Below are 15,105 nucleotides of genomic sequence, written 5' to 3'. Positions count from 1 at the left end.
GATAGGTGCCAGGAGCCTCAAACTCACCCTAGACCTGTAACATTCACAGCTAAAACAAAAGTAGTTCCCTGTACTGGACAACAGACGGCAGGAATTTCCAAAGATAACACTTATCCTAAGCAACTACAGTGATTAAAAACATTCCTCTCTGGACCTGGTGAACACCAAACATTTATAGAAATAGATATAAATAAATGAAAATAGCTATAAATATTTAAAGTATGTGGCTGTGAAAAATCAGCCAAAGTTAGAACACATTTTTAGTGAATTCACTGTAACTGTTTAGAATAAAAGGTGGTTATGCCAGCTAGGTGTTTTAGTTAAAGATATTTGGGTTGCAAGGAACAGACATCCCCCTTGAGCTGTGTAAATCCCAAAGGGAGATTACCAGGAGGTCCCTGGAGAGCGCCACTGAACACAGGGGAGAGTCGACAACCAGACAGTGTGCGGAAGCAGATTCAAACCCGCTTATATGCGATACCTCCCAACTCCTTTTGAGTCACTTCACTGTTGTGGCTTGCTATCGGCCGTCGCGGAAGTATTTATGCCATGGCTTTCAGCCAACACTAGAAATCAGGGCTCTTTTTCTTTCTTTCCTTTCCATCTTTATATTTTAGGAGTTGGGTGGGTAAAAATTTACCAGCACATCACTACCACCAGGCTATGAGCAAGAGCCAGGAAGGCTCAAGGGCTTCAACAGCTGAAAATTATGAACTTCCCCTAGAGGTCTGCCAATGTGACCCAGCTCCAACTATCACCAGACTTTGTGTTTCTTTCTTCAGAACTCTAAATTCCTGGAAAAGAAAACCCAAATGGCATAGCGTCCACTCATGCTCCAGGCAGCTGTGCTGCGGAATAGGTTTACTGGAGGGTGGATTATACTACAGGGAAGTTCTCAGAGGACAGACTGTGGTGAGGAGGGTAGGTGCCTCTAAAAGTGTCTACCACATTCCACTTATAGCTGTCTGGCTGTCAATCACTTCTTCCCACATATCTAACATATTCCCTGCTACCTTGATCCAAAAATATTATACACCACTGAAGCACAGCCCCCTAGCTTAATAGCAGACCACAGAATCCACAGATAATGTCAGAGGAATATGCTTCTCAGAGTCTACTAATTCCAGATAACAACTATTTCTCCTTTGGTACTTTAGAGAGCCCATCTGACTATTCTGCAAGCTATGAAATAAATGGTAAATTTAGCTCATACCCAAACACACCAGAGTCAAAACTGAGAGACAATGAAGAAAGAGGGAAAAATTTATAGCAACTCCTATATCTGAAAGGAGGAAATGGTGGTTACCTGCTCAAGGCACATCTCGATGGCCCCGAATTCAGTGGGCCTCTGCTGTAAGTTTTCCATCAAGGCTAGCCACAGTCTTCATCCATAATCCCAGTTGTCCTGCCAATGGGTTTCAGCCCTGAGCAAGTTCACTATGGATTCAGTGAGACCAAAAATTGACGATGGAACATTCTTGGGGTGAAAGGTTTTATACCCAAGTTTATCCCCATAGTGGCAGGCCAATCACTAGAATCCCACCCCTCAGAGTGAGTCTGCATGCAGCAAGCCAGTCTCTGCCTCTGGACCTCTCTGCTCCCAAAGCCATCTCAGTCTCTGTCCTCGGCACTGCCACCACCCCAGTTTCTGCTCTCCTGCAGCCTTGCAGCCATGCAGCAGCCTTGCGGCCATGCCACCATGTCACTCAGAGCACTGGGTAGAGCTCTTTACATAGAGTCAATAGCAACGTATTGCCCACACATGTGTAGTGAGCTAGCCAACCAGGGTAAGGTGAGAATCCTGGCTACAGAAACCTTCACTTTATCCACACGCCACCCCTCCAGGATTCTCGCCTCTTCATCTATGTGCCCTCAATCCTCTGCAATGGTCCCTGTGCGAGGAAGCTGGAACATTGTAACCAGTTGCATAATAACATAATAACCACAGAGGCTATGACAACATACAAACAACAAAAATTAAGCCAAATTATAATAACCCGCAAGCCTGAGGAGCTCCACTGCTACCAACTGGTCATCCTGGCTGCAAACCAGTTCTACTCAAATGAGTCAACCAAAAGGACCACAGGTCCTTACAATACCTACCCTCTCCAGCCCCTCCAGCAGAAAGTCTTGCAGACACACAGGCTGATCTTGTTGCTGTGTCTCTGGCTTCTGCTTCGCCCTCTGCAGCCAGAACCACTGCTCTAGTTTCAGTTGTTGCCACAGCTCCAATAAGAGTCTATTTGACTTTCCATCCAGTTTCTGTCTGCTCCTGCCTTTATCAAATCTGTCCACATCTGGGTCCTCATGACCTTCACGGGGTCCTTTTAAATTCTTCCTTCAAGTAGCAGACCGTATTTCCTTTTGTGCTTTCATTGCTTGAGCCTGAAGATAGGAGCAGAGCATGGGGGGCTCCACGACCTGGGGAGGAGGCTGCACCTCTCCTGGAGGAACCTGCGGTTGCTGACTCTTTTTCTTTTGGACTTTCCACCAGCTTTCAACCAGGTGAAGTTTCAACCAAGGAGGGGCTGATGCCTCCGGCACCAGCAGGGCCTCCACCCCCACCTGTTCGTCAAACCTCTGCTCCTCTGTTTCTGGGGCTGACGGCTCCACTACATCCTGCACCTGCCCCGCGGCACCTGGCAGCCTGCGCTCTCGTGCTGCTGCTTCTCCTCTTGCTTCCTCTCAGGCTACCACGACGTCCTTTACCATCTCCACAGCACCTTGTAGTGACGCCATTTCAGTCACCAACAATCTTTTACCTCAACAGCACCTCGCAGCTCACATTCGCATGCTGCCTCTTCTTGTGCTTCCTGCAGGAGGACGTCTTTCTCCCTCACAGCCTTTCTCAATATTGTGAGAAGAAAATTCCCCACTATTCCCGAGGCCTCATGGGCACTGTTTCTCTGAGGAATTCCCTATTTTGCTGAGGGCCAACTTTGCGGCCTCAGGTGTTGCCTCCACCCCTTCCCAGTCTTGGGGTGGGGCCCGGTCCTCTGGGAGGCAGGCCACGTAGGACCACATGTCCACTGGGGGACACTCGAATGTCTCCCCATTCCTAGGCACAGCCCATGGAAACAATCCTCCCATGAAGGCAACCTGTTCTTTTCCTTGGGCAACAACAAACCCTGCCAACTGTCGCTAATTGTCTTGCTAATGGGTTTCAGCCTTGGGCAAGTTCACTATGGATTCAGTGAGACCAAAAAATGGCAATGGAACATTCTTGGGTGAAAGGGTTTATACCTAACTTAATTCCCATGGTGGCAGGTCAATCACTGGAATCCTGGCCACTCAGAGTGAGTTGGCATGCAGCAAGCCAGTCTCTGCCTCTGGGCCTCTCTATCCCCAAAGCCATCTCAGTCCGTGTCCTCAGCACTGCCAGCACTCCAGTCTCTGCTCTCCTGAAACCTCGCAGCTGTGCAGTAGCTGTGCGGCCATACCCCCTACTGCCCAGAGCACTGGATGGAGCTCTTTATATAGAGTCAGTAGCAACATATTGCCCACACATGTGTAGTGAGCTAGCCAACCAGGGCCAGGTGAGAATCCTGGCCATAGAAACCTTCACTTTATCTACACCAATCTACTTCAGAACTATGTAAGATATGATTGGTCATAAGAGCCCACTGGCAGGGCAAGCTATCTGCAACCTGGACCAGCTGGAGAGCTTTCTCTTACCCAGGGTCCCACTGGAAGCCCACTGCTTTTATGCCATCAGGTGATGGGAGGGAGCTGGATGCCCTTGCATGTAGGACTCTGCCTCCAAAATAGGAGGTATGCCTCTCTCTTAGTTGCAGGAGGCATAAAGCATGAGTTCTCAAATTCTAGAATTACCTAGAGAGCTAATATTGATGCCTCGTTCAAACCCCAAAGATCCTGAATCAGTTGGGATGAGGTGGGCATTGAGACTTTTCAAAACTTCCCAGATGAAAAGGATTCTGGGAATATAGTGGAATAGGAAGCACCAGGAATCTGTCTCCCCACCTAGACAATAACTGAGCTGGCAGAATCTGCCTGATTTGACTATTTTGGAACTTGAGTCTATTAAAGGCTTGCAACTTCCAGGGAAAGGCTTGGATGGTAAATTAGGGTTAATTTTGGTCAATTTCAGCTGTTAGTACAGTAGCAGCCACACATTCCCCACCCCAGCCATGTGGTAGGCAGCTGTGCACATGTTCTTGGAGTGGTTTGCACACAAGCTGTGGGACCCAGGGTGGGCAAAAAGGATCCTGTCCTCCAAATATTGGGGATCTGTGTTCTGATCATTAATTGCTGCTTCTGATCCCAGAGGTGCAGACAAAGAGGCAGGCAAACATTGTGGCACCTTCCAATATTGTTGCAAGCCCCTTGTCTTCCAGTTTAAGAGACTTCAGGAGATTTTAAGGGCCAACACCCTCTTTATCTCCCTTTTTTCTGCTTTGAGAGCCAGATATTAGAGACTAGGACATTCAAAACAAGTACATATATGAGGAAAATTAGTGACTATGTATGACCAGGGATAGGTTCAGAGAAGGCATCAGAAGACCTTAAGTTTGCACTTTACACTGATCTTCAGCACAGAGACAGCCTACAATAATCAAGAAAGCAAAAGCAGTAAGTGAAAACAATAACACAAAACAGCTAATTCTGGGGAAGGGGAATAATCTGATTACCAGAATTACCACAGTATTAGATTCAAATGTCCAATTTTTAAAGAAACAGAAAAGTATGACACATTCATAGGAATAAATAGAAACTATTTCTGAAAGAGACCTGATAGCAGATATACTAGACAAAGACTTTTAAATAACTGTCAGAGATGCTCAAAGAACTAAAGGAAGATGTGGAAAAGTCAAGAAAATTGATGTATAAATAAAACAGAAATATCAATAGAGAGAAAGCCTAAAAAGAAGGCCCCCACAAAAAAATTCCAGAGCTGAAAATTACAATAATTGAAGTGAAAAATTCACTATAGGCTTTCAAAGGCAGAGTTGAGCAGGCAGAAGAAATAATCAGTGAACTTGAAGATAGGAGGATGGAAATTATCAAATCCAAGGAACAGAAAGAAGAAAGACTGAAGAAAAGTGATCAAAGCCTAAGGGACCTGGGACACCATCAGGCTAAGCAACATATACATCGGGGGAATTGCAGAAGGAGAGGAGAGAGATTATTTATGAAAGAATGCATAATTGATGAAAGACATGAATATAAACTTCCAATAAACTCAATGCAGTCTAAGTAATTAGAATTCAGAGACCCATACCAAGATATATTATAATCAAACTTTTGAAAGACAAAGATAAAAACAGAGAGTGTTTTGAAAGCAGCAAGAGAGAAGTGACTCATCACATGTAAGGGATTCTCAATAAGATTATTAGCAGATTTCTCATCAGAAACTTTGAAGGCCAGAAGTAAGTTTTGCAGGGAGAAGTAAACATCTTAATAAAAGTAAATACATGGCCAATTATAAAAGCTAGTATTGTGACAACAGTTCATATTTCCACTTTTCTTTTTTACATAATTTAAGGGGCTAATACTTTTTCTTAAGATCACTAATCTAAAAGCTAGTATTATTATAACTTTGGTTTGTAATGCCAAATTTTATGTTCTACATAATTTAAGAGGCTAATGCATTTAAAAGACTTATTATTTTATGTTTTGAGGCACAGCCTTTATAAAGATGTAATTTTGTGACTCACATCAACAAAAAGGGGTGGAGACAGAGCTGTAAAGGAACAGAGTTTTGGTATGTTATTGAAGTTAAGCTAGCATAAATTCTAATTTGAGCATTATAACTTCAGGATGTTAGATGCAATCCCCATGATAACCTCAAAGAAAATAGCTATGGAATATACACAAAAGGAAATGAGAAAATAATTTAAATATTTCACTACCAAAAAACCCAACTAAACACAAATGAAGACAGTAATAAAAGAAATAAAGGACAAAAAAAGCTATAAGGCATATAGAAAACAAAGAGCAAAATGACCAAAGTCCCTGTTATCAGTAATTACATACAGGTTAAACCTTTGGTCTTACAAAGTGGCTAGGATGACCAAGGTCAGGTGAAAATACCTGAGTGACTAAAAATGTTTCTCTTTCTTTTCCCTTTTTCTAAAAAAAATTTTGCATTGTTCCCTGTTTCTTTTTTTGTGTGTGTGTAAATATATGTGAAGTTCTTTTTTTTCTTTTCTTTTTTCTTTTTTTATTAAGGTATTATTGATATACACTCTTATAAAGGTTTCACATGAAAAACACTGTGGTTACTACAGTCACCCGTATTATCAAGTCCCCCCACACCCCACTGCAGTCACTGTCCATCAGCGTAAGATGCCACAGCATCACTACTTGTTTTCTCTGGGCTACACTGTCTACCCCGTGACACCCCCAACACCATGTGTGCCAATCACAATGCCCTTCAATCCCCTTCTCCACCCCCCACCATCCCCCATCTACTCTCCCTCACCCCTCCCCTTGAGTAACCCTAGTCCCTTCTTGGAGTCTGTGAGTCTGCTGCTGTTTTGTTCCTTCAGTTTCTGCTTTGTTCTTATTCTCCACAGATGAGTGAAATCATTTGGTACTTGTCTTTCTCTGCCTGGCTTATTTCACTGAGCAAAATACCCTCTAGCTCCATCCTTGCAATGGTAGGATCTGTTTTCTTTGTATGGCTGAATAGTATTCCATTGTGCATATGTACCACATCTTCTTTATCCATTCATCTACTGATGGACACTTAGGTTGCTTCCATATCTTGACTATTGTAAATAGTGCTGAGATAAACATAGGGGTGCATATGTCTTTTTGAATCTTGGATCTTGTTTTCTTTGGGTAAATTCCTAGGAGTGGAATTCCTGAGTCAAATAGTATTTCTATTTTTACCTTTTTGGGGACCCTCCATACTGCTTTCCACAATGGTTGAACTAATTTACATTCCCACCAGCAGTGTAGGAGGGTTCCCCTATCTCCACATTCTTGCCAGCATTTGTTGCTCCTTGTCTTTTGTATGTTGGCCATCCTAACTGGTGTGAGGTGATATCTCATTGTGGCTTTAATTTGCATTTCCATGATAATTAGTGATGTGAAGCATCTTTTCACGTGCCTGTTGGCCATCTGAATTTCTTCTTTGGTGAAGTGTCTGTTCAGATCTTCTGCCCATTTTTTAATAAGATTATTTGCTTTTTGGGTGTTGAAGTGTGTGAATTCTTTATATACTTTGGATGTTAACCCCTTGTCAGGTATGTTATTTACAAATATGTTCTCCCATACTGTAGGATGCCTTTTTGTTCTACTGAAGCTCTACAGAAGCTTTTTAGTTTGCTCTACAGAAGCTTTTTAGTTTGCTCTACAGAAGCTTTTTAGTTTGATGTAGACCCATTTGTTCATTTTTGCTTTTGTTTCTCTTGCCCAAGGAGATGTGTTCAGGAAAAAGTTACTCATGTTTATATTCAAGAGAGTTTTACCTATGTTTTCTTCAAAGAGTTTTATGGTTTCATGACTTACATTCAGGTCTTTGATCCATTTTGAGTTTACTTTTGTGTGTATGGAGTTAGACAATAACCCATTTCATTCTCTTACATGTAGTGTCCAGTTTTGCCAACACCAGTTGTTGAAGAGGCTGCCATTTCCCCATTGTATATCCATGGCTCCTTTATCATATATTAATTGACCATATATGCTTGGGCTGTCTGTTCTGTTCCACTGATCTACGGTTCTGTTCTTGTGTCAGTACCAAATTGTCTTGATTACTGTGGCTTTGTAGTAGAGCTTGAAGTCAGGGAGCATAATCCCCCCAGCTTTATTCTTCCTTCTCAGGATTTCTGTGGCTATTCGGGGTCTTTTGTGGTTCCATATGAATTTTAGAACTATTTGTTCTAGTTCATTGAAGAATGCCATTGGTATTTTGATGGGGATTGCATGAATCTGTATTTCACTTTAGGCAAGATGGCCATTTTGACAATATTAATTTTTCCTATCCATGAGCACGGATGTATTTCCATTTACTGGTATCTTCCTTAATTTCTCTCATGAGTGTCTTGTAGATTTCAGGGTATAGGTCTTTCATGTCCTTGGTTAGGTTTATTCCTACATATTTTATTCTTTTTGATTCAATTGTGAATGGAATTGTTTTCCTGATTTCTCTTTCTGCTAGTTCATGATTGGTATATAGGAATGCAACAGATTTCTGTGTATTAATTTTGTATCCTGCAACTTTGCTGAATTGAGTTATTAGTTCTAGTGGTTTTGGGGTGGATTTTTTAGGTTTTTTTTATGTACAATATCATATCATCTGCAAACAGTGACAGTTTCACTTCTTCCTTTCCAATCTGGATGCCTTTTATTTCTTTGTGTTGTCTGATTGCCCTGGCTAGGACCTCCAGTACTATGTTGAATAAAAGTGGGGAGAGTGGGCATCCTTGTCTTGATCCTGATCTTAAAGGAAAAGCTTTCAGCTTCTCACTGTTAAGTATGATGTTGGCTGTGGGTTTGTCATATATGGCCTTTATTATGTTGAGGTACTTGCCCTCTATGCCTTTTGTTGAGAGTTTTTATCATGAATGGATGTTGAATTTTGTCGAATGCTTTTTCAGCATCTATGGAGATGATCATGTGATTTTTGTCCTTTTTATTGATGTGGTGGATGATGCTGATGGATTTTTGAATATTGTACCATCCTTGCATTCCTGGAATAAATCCTACTTGATTATGATGGATGATCTCTTTGATGTATTTTTAAATTTGGTTTGCTAATATTTTGTTGAGTACTTTTGTATCTATGCTCATCAGGAATATTGGTCTGTAGTTTTCTTTTTTGGGGTGTCTTTGCCTGGTTTTGGTATTAGAGTGATTCTGGCCTCATAGAATGAGTTTGGAAGGATTCCCTCCTCTTCTACTTTTTGGAAAACTTTAAGGAGGATGGGTATTAGGTCTTTACTAAATGTTTGATAAAATTAAGTGGTGAAGCCATCTGGTCCAGGAGTTTTGTTCTTAGGTAGTTTTTTATTACCAAGTCAATTGTGTTGCTGGTAATTGGTCTGTTCAGATTTTCTGTTTCTTCCTGGGTCAATTTTGGAAGGTTGTATTTTTCTAGAAAGTTGTACATTTCTTCTAGGTTATCCGATTTGTTAGCATTTAATTTTTCATAGTATTCTCTAATAATTTTTTGTATTTCTGTGGTATCCATAGTGATTTCTCCTTTCTCATTTCTAGTTCTGTTTATGTGTGCAGACTCTCTTTTTTTTCATGATAAGTCTGGCTAGGGGTTTATCTATTTTGTTTTCTCAAAGAACCAGGTCCTGCTTTCATTGAATCTTTCTATTGTTTTATTCTTCTCAATTTTATTTATTTCTGCTCTGATATTTATTACGTCCCTCTCTCTACTGACTTTGGGCCTCATTTGTTCTTCTTTTTCTAGTTTCATTAATTGTGAGTTTAAACTGTTCATTTGGGATTGTTCTTCTTTCCTAAGGTAGGCCTGTATTGCAATATACTTCCCTCTTAGCATGGCCTTCACTGTGGACCACAGATTTTGAGGTGTTGAGTTATTGTTGTTATTTGTCTCCATATACTGCTTGATCTCTGTTTTTATTTGTTCATTGATCCATTGTTAAGCCTCCATGTGTTTGTGGGCTTTTTTGTTCTCTTTGCATAATTTATTTCTAATTTGATACCTTTGTGGTCTGAGAAGTTGGTTGGTACAATTTCAATCCTTCTGAATTTACTAAGGCTCTTTTTCTGGCCTAGTGTATGATCTATTCTTGAAAATGTTCCATGTGCACTTGAGAAGACTGTGTATCCTGCTGCTTTTGAACGGAGTGTTCTGTAGATGTCTCTTAGGTCCATCTGTTCTAATATGTTGTTCAGTGCCTCTATCTCCTTACTTATTTTCTGTCTGGTTGATCTGTCCTTTGAAGTAAGTGGTTTGTTGAAGTCTCCTAAAACGAATGTATTGCATTATATTTTCCCCTTTAATTCTGTTAGTATTTGTTGCACATATGTAGGTGCTCCCATGCTGGGTGTATATATATATTTATAATGGTTGTATTCTCTTGTTGGACTGGCCCCTTTATCATTATGTAATGTCCTTCTTTGTCTCTTGTTACTTTCTTTGTTTTGAAGTCTATTTTGTCTGATACAAGTACTGCAACTCCTGCTTTTTTCTCCTTATTAGTTGCATGAAATATCTTTTTCCATCTCTTCACTTTTAGTCTGTGTATGTCTTTGGGTTTGAAGTGAGTCTCTTGTAGGCAACATACAGATGGGTCTTGTTTTTTTATGCATTCAGTGACTATATTTTTTGATTGGTGCATTCAGACCATTTACATTTAGGGTGATTATATATAGGTATGTACTTATTGCCATTGCAGGCTTTAGATTCGTGGTTACCAAAGGTTCAAAGGTAATTCCCTTACTATCTAACAGTCTAATTTAACTCACTTAGTATGCTATTACAAACACAATGTAAAGGTTCTTTTTTTCCCTCCTTTTTCTTCCTCCTCCATTTTTTATATATGAAATATCATATTCTGTACTCTTTGTCTATCCCTTGATTGACTTTGGGGAGAGTTGATTTGATTTTGCATCTGCCTAGTAATTAATTGTTCTACTTTCTTTACTGTGGTTTTATTTCCCCTGGTGACAGCTATTTAGCCATTGGAACACTTCCATCTATAGCAATCCCTCCAAAATATATTGTAGAGGTGGTTTGTGGGAGGTAAATTCTCTCAGCTTTTGCTTATCTGGAATTGTTTAATCTCTCCTTCATATTTAAATGATAATCTTCCAAGTAGAGTATTCTTGGTTTGAGGCCCTTCTGTTTCATTGCATTAACTATATCATGCCACTCCCTTCTGGTCTGTAAGGTTTCTGAAGAGAAGTCTGATGACAGCCTGATGGGTTTTCCTTTGTATGCGATCTTTTTTCTCTCTCTAGCTGCTTTTAAAAGTCTGTCTTTATCCTTGATCTTTGCTATTTTAATTATTGTATGTCTTGGTGTTGTCTTCCATGGGTCCCTTGTGTTGGGAGATCTGTGAGACTATCTCCTTCCCCAGATTGGGGAAGTTTTCAGCAATTACCTCCTCAAAGACACTTTCTATCCATTTTTCTCTCTCTTCTTCTTCTGGTACCCCTATAATGCGAATATTGTTCCATTGGATTGGTCACAGAGTTCTCTCAATATTCTTTCATTCCTAGAGATCCTTTTTTCTCTTTGTGCCTCAGCTTCTTTGTATTCCTCTTCTCTAATTCCTATTCCATTTACTGTCTCTTCTACTACATCTAATCTGCTTTTAAATCCCTCCATTGTATGTTTCATTTCAGATATGGAATTTATTAATGATTGAATCTCTGTCCTGAATTCATCCCTGAGTTCTTGAATATTTTTCTATACCTCCATGAGTACGTTTGTGATTTTTATTTTGAACTCTCTTTCAGGAACATTGGTGAGTTCATTTTCACTTCGGCCTTTTTCTGGTGTTTGTGAGATTTTGGGTTGAACCAGGTTCCTCTGACATATCATATTTGTATGTTGCACCTTCTAGTGCCCAGAAGCTCTAGTCTGTGGAGCTGCTCAGTCCCTGGAGTGATGTCGGGGATCACAGGGGAGCGGTACTGGTGTGGTTTCATGAGGTCTGCTCTGTTTTCCAGGTGTATACAGTCTGGTGCAGCCTTCTTTCCTGTTGCTCTTTTACAATTAGTTGTATTAACTATATTTTCCTATTATATGTGGTTTTCAGAGGAGTTCTCTTTCCCACCTCTTACACCACCATCTTTCATCTCCAACAGTGATGAACTTTGAGAACATTACGGTTAAGTGAAAGAAGCCTGTTACATTCTGCATACATGGATGTTTTATTGCCCTTGTCTAGCTTGGATTAACACATAGTCTACAGGCACACACCTGATCATCTACATTTGCTCTCTTACAACACTAAACTATGTTTTCTACCTTTATCTTGTATCTACCTACCACTTCAGCATTTTATTAAAAATAATAATAATAAAGAGAGAAATGTGGTATCCACATATAAATCAAGTATAAAAATCAAATGAGTATTCATATTTGAACTGACTGTTTAGAGTTCATAATGCATGAGCAAAACCGAAGGTTTCAGTGATGGCTGCCCTTGTACTGTTCACCATGTAAGAACTTATTCACTATGTAAGAATTTGTTCTCCATGTAAGAACTTGTTTGTTATGCCTCAGAAGATTGGAGACTGACGAAAATTAGGCTTGGGGTGGATTAATGGTTGTGCATTGAGCATTGACTCCCCTATACAGAATTTTATTGTCGTTAACAACCATTTGATCAATAAATATGAGAGATGCCCTCACACACACACAAAAAAGTACACACTTCCAATGGTAAAATAATAAGTAACCGGGAGGTAATGAATATAGTCAAGATATTGTAACAGCTTGGTATGGTGATAGCTGGTACCTAGAATCGTCATGTATATAAATGTTGAATCACTTTGTTGTACACCTGAAACTAATGTAATGTAATACTGTGTGTCAACTACCCTTCAATAAAAAATAATTATCTACAAAAAAAAAAGAAATATGCGAGGGTTAAAGGCTATGCAACACGCCATTTAAAGAGCTGAATGTCAGCAAAATAATAAAATGTAATGTAATAATAGTAAAAAAAAAAAAAAAAAAGAAGCCTGTTACAAAACACACCTAATACGTGATTGCATTTATATTCAGAATAGGCAAATCTGTAAGACAGAGAGTAGATCAGTGGTAGCTTAGGGCTAGAGGTTAGAGAGAGGTAGGAGAGCAGATAGCAAATGTAAAATCATGTAATTACATGTAAACAAATGTAAAATCACTAGAATTGACTGTTGATGATGATTGCGCTTATTTGCAACCACACTAAAAGACTGTGGATTTGTATGCTTGAAATGGGTAAATTCTTTGATATGTGAATTATATGTAATAAGCTGTCTAAAAGATAAAGAATTTAAAAAACAGCCCCAAACTCTGATGAGTGCTCCAGCAAGTCCAAAGAAATAATGCCAAAATTATACAAACTCTAGATGATAGAAAAAGATTCATGAACTCACTTTAGGAGGCTGGCTACCAAAACCAGACAGTGTTATCAAGCATACATTAATTGACAGAGACAATGAAAATTACAGGCCAATTTCACTCACAGACATGAATACAAAAAATATTATGGAAAATATTAGAAACCCAAATTGACAAATATATTAAAAAGATAATTTATCATGACCAAGTTGGATATATCCAAGGAATGTATGGTCAGTTTAATATTAGGAAATCAAACAGTGAAATTTACCACATTAAAAGATTAAAGCAGAAAAAAAATTACAGTATTTCTACATAGATGCAAAACTTAAAAAAAACACTTGATAAAATTCAACATCTATTCATGATTCTACTTAAAACTTTTAAAAAAGGAATAGATAGGAACTTCCTTAATATGATGAAGAGTCTCTATAGGAAAACAAAGCAAACTTATGGCTTGCTTAATATTAAATGCCAGAAGATTTCCTCTGAAATCAGCAACAATTAAGTGGTGCCTGAGAGTACTACTTTTATTCTATATTGTGCTAGAGATTCTAGCTAGTACATTAAGGTTAAGAAAGATAAATACAAGGTATAATCATCTAAAGGCAATATACTGAGCATGTAGGATACCCTCCCCAAAAGATAAACTCCTAGAATTCATAAGAACATTTAGCAAAATTGCTAGATTGAGAATCAATACACCAAAATCAATGGCATTTCCAAACACCAGCCATGAATTGTTAGCAAATAAATTTTTTAATGTGTTTTACAATAGCATAAAAAATGAAGTATCTAGAAATAAATCTATCAAAAGATATGCAAGACCTCTATGTTGACTGAAAGCTACTAAAGACTAAAATAAATGTTGAATTAGAAGACTCAATAGGATAAAAATGTCAGTTCACTCTAAAACAATATACCAGTTCAATCCTAATTAGAATTACCAACAGGTTTGGTTTGTTATTTGTTTTTGTAGAATTTGACTTTATGGAAATTTTAAGGCCAAGAATATCTGAAACACTCTTTTAAAAAATAAGGTGAGACTTAACAATCCATCAACATCATCTACCACATCAACAAAAAGAAGGACAAAAATCACATGATCATCTCCATAGATGCTGAAAAAGCATTTGACAAAATTCAACATCCATTCATGATAAAAACTCTCAAAATGGGGATAGAGGGCAAGTACCTCAACATAATAAAGGCCATATATGACAAACCCACAGCCAACATGATACTTAACAGTGCGAAGCTGAAAGCTTTTCCTCTAAGATCGGGAACAAGACGGATGCCCACTCTCCTCACTGTTATTAAACATAGTACTGGAGGTCTCTTGGACATAAACATGAGCAACTTCTTCATGAAAATATCTCCCTGGGCAAGGGAAACAAAAGCATAAATGAACAAGTGGGACTATATCAAGCTGAAAAGCTTCTGTACAGCAAAGGACACCATCAATAGAATGAAAAGGCATCCTACAGTATGGGAGAATATATTCATAAATGACAGATCTGATAAAGGGTTGACATCCAAAATATATAAAGAACTCACACACCTCAACAAACAAAAAGCAAATAATCCAATTAAAAATGGGCAGAGGATCTGAACAGACACTTCTCCAAAGAAATTCAGATGGCCAACAGATACATGAAAAGATGCTCCACATCACTAGTCATCAGAGAAATGCAAATTAAAACCACAATGAGATATCACCTCACACCACTAAGGATTGCCACCATCCAAAGGACAAACAGCAACAAATGTTGGTGAGCTTGTGGAAAAAAGGGAACCCTCCTACACTGCTGGTGGGAATGTAAATTAGTTCAACCATTGTGGAAAGCAGTATGGAGGTTCCTCAAAAAACTCAAAATAGAAATACCATTTGACCCAGGAATTCCATTCCTAGGAATTTACCCTAAGAATGCAGCAGCCCAGTTTGAAAAAGTCATATGCACCCCTGTGTTTATTGCAGTGCTATTTACAATAGCCAAGAAATGGAAGCAACCTAAGTGTCCGTTAGTAGATGAATGGATAAAGAAGAGGTGGTACATATACACAGTGGAATATTATTCAGCCATAAGAAGAAAACAAAT

Source organism: Manis pentadactyla, chromosome 3 (assembly GCF_030020395.1).
Source record: "Manis pentadactyla isolate mManPen7 chromosome 3, mManPen7.hap1, whole genome shotgun sequence".
Lineage (NCBI taxonomy): Eukaryota > Metazoa > Chordata > Mammalia > Pholidota > Manidae > Manis > Manis pentadactyla.
The sequence above is the reverse complement of the archived record's forward strand: the minus strand, read 5'-3'. Positions refer to the sequence as shown.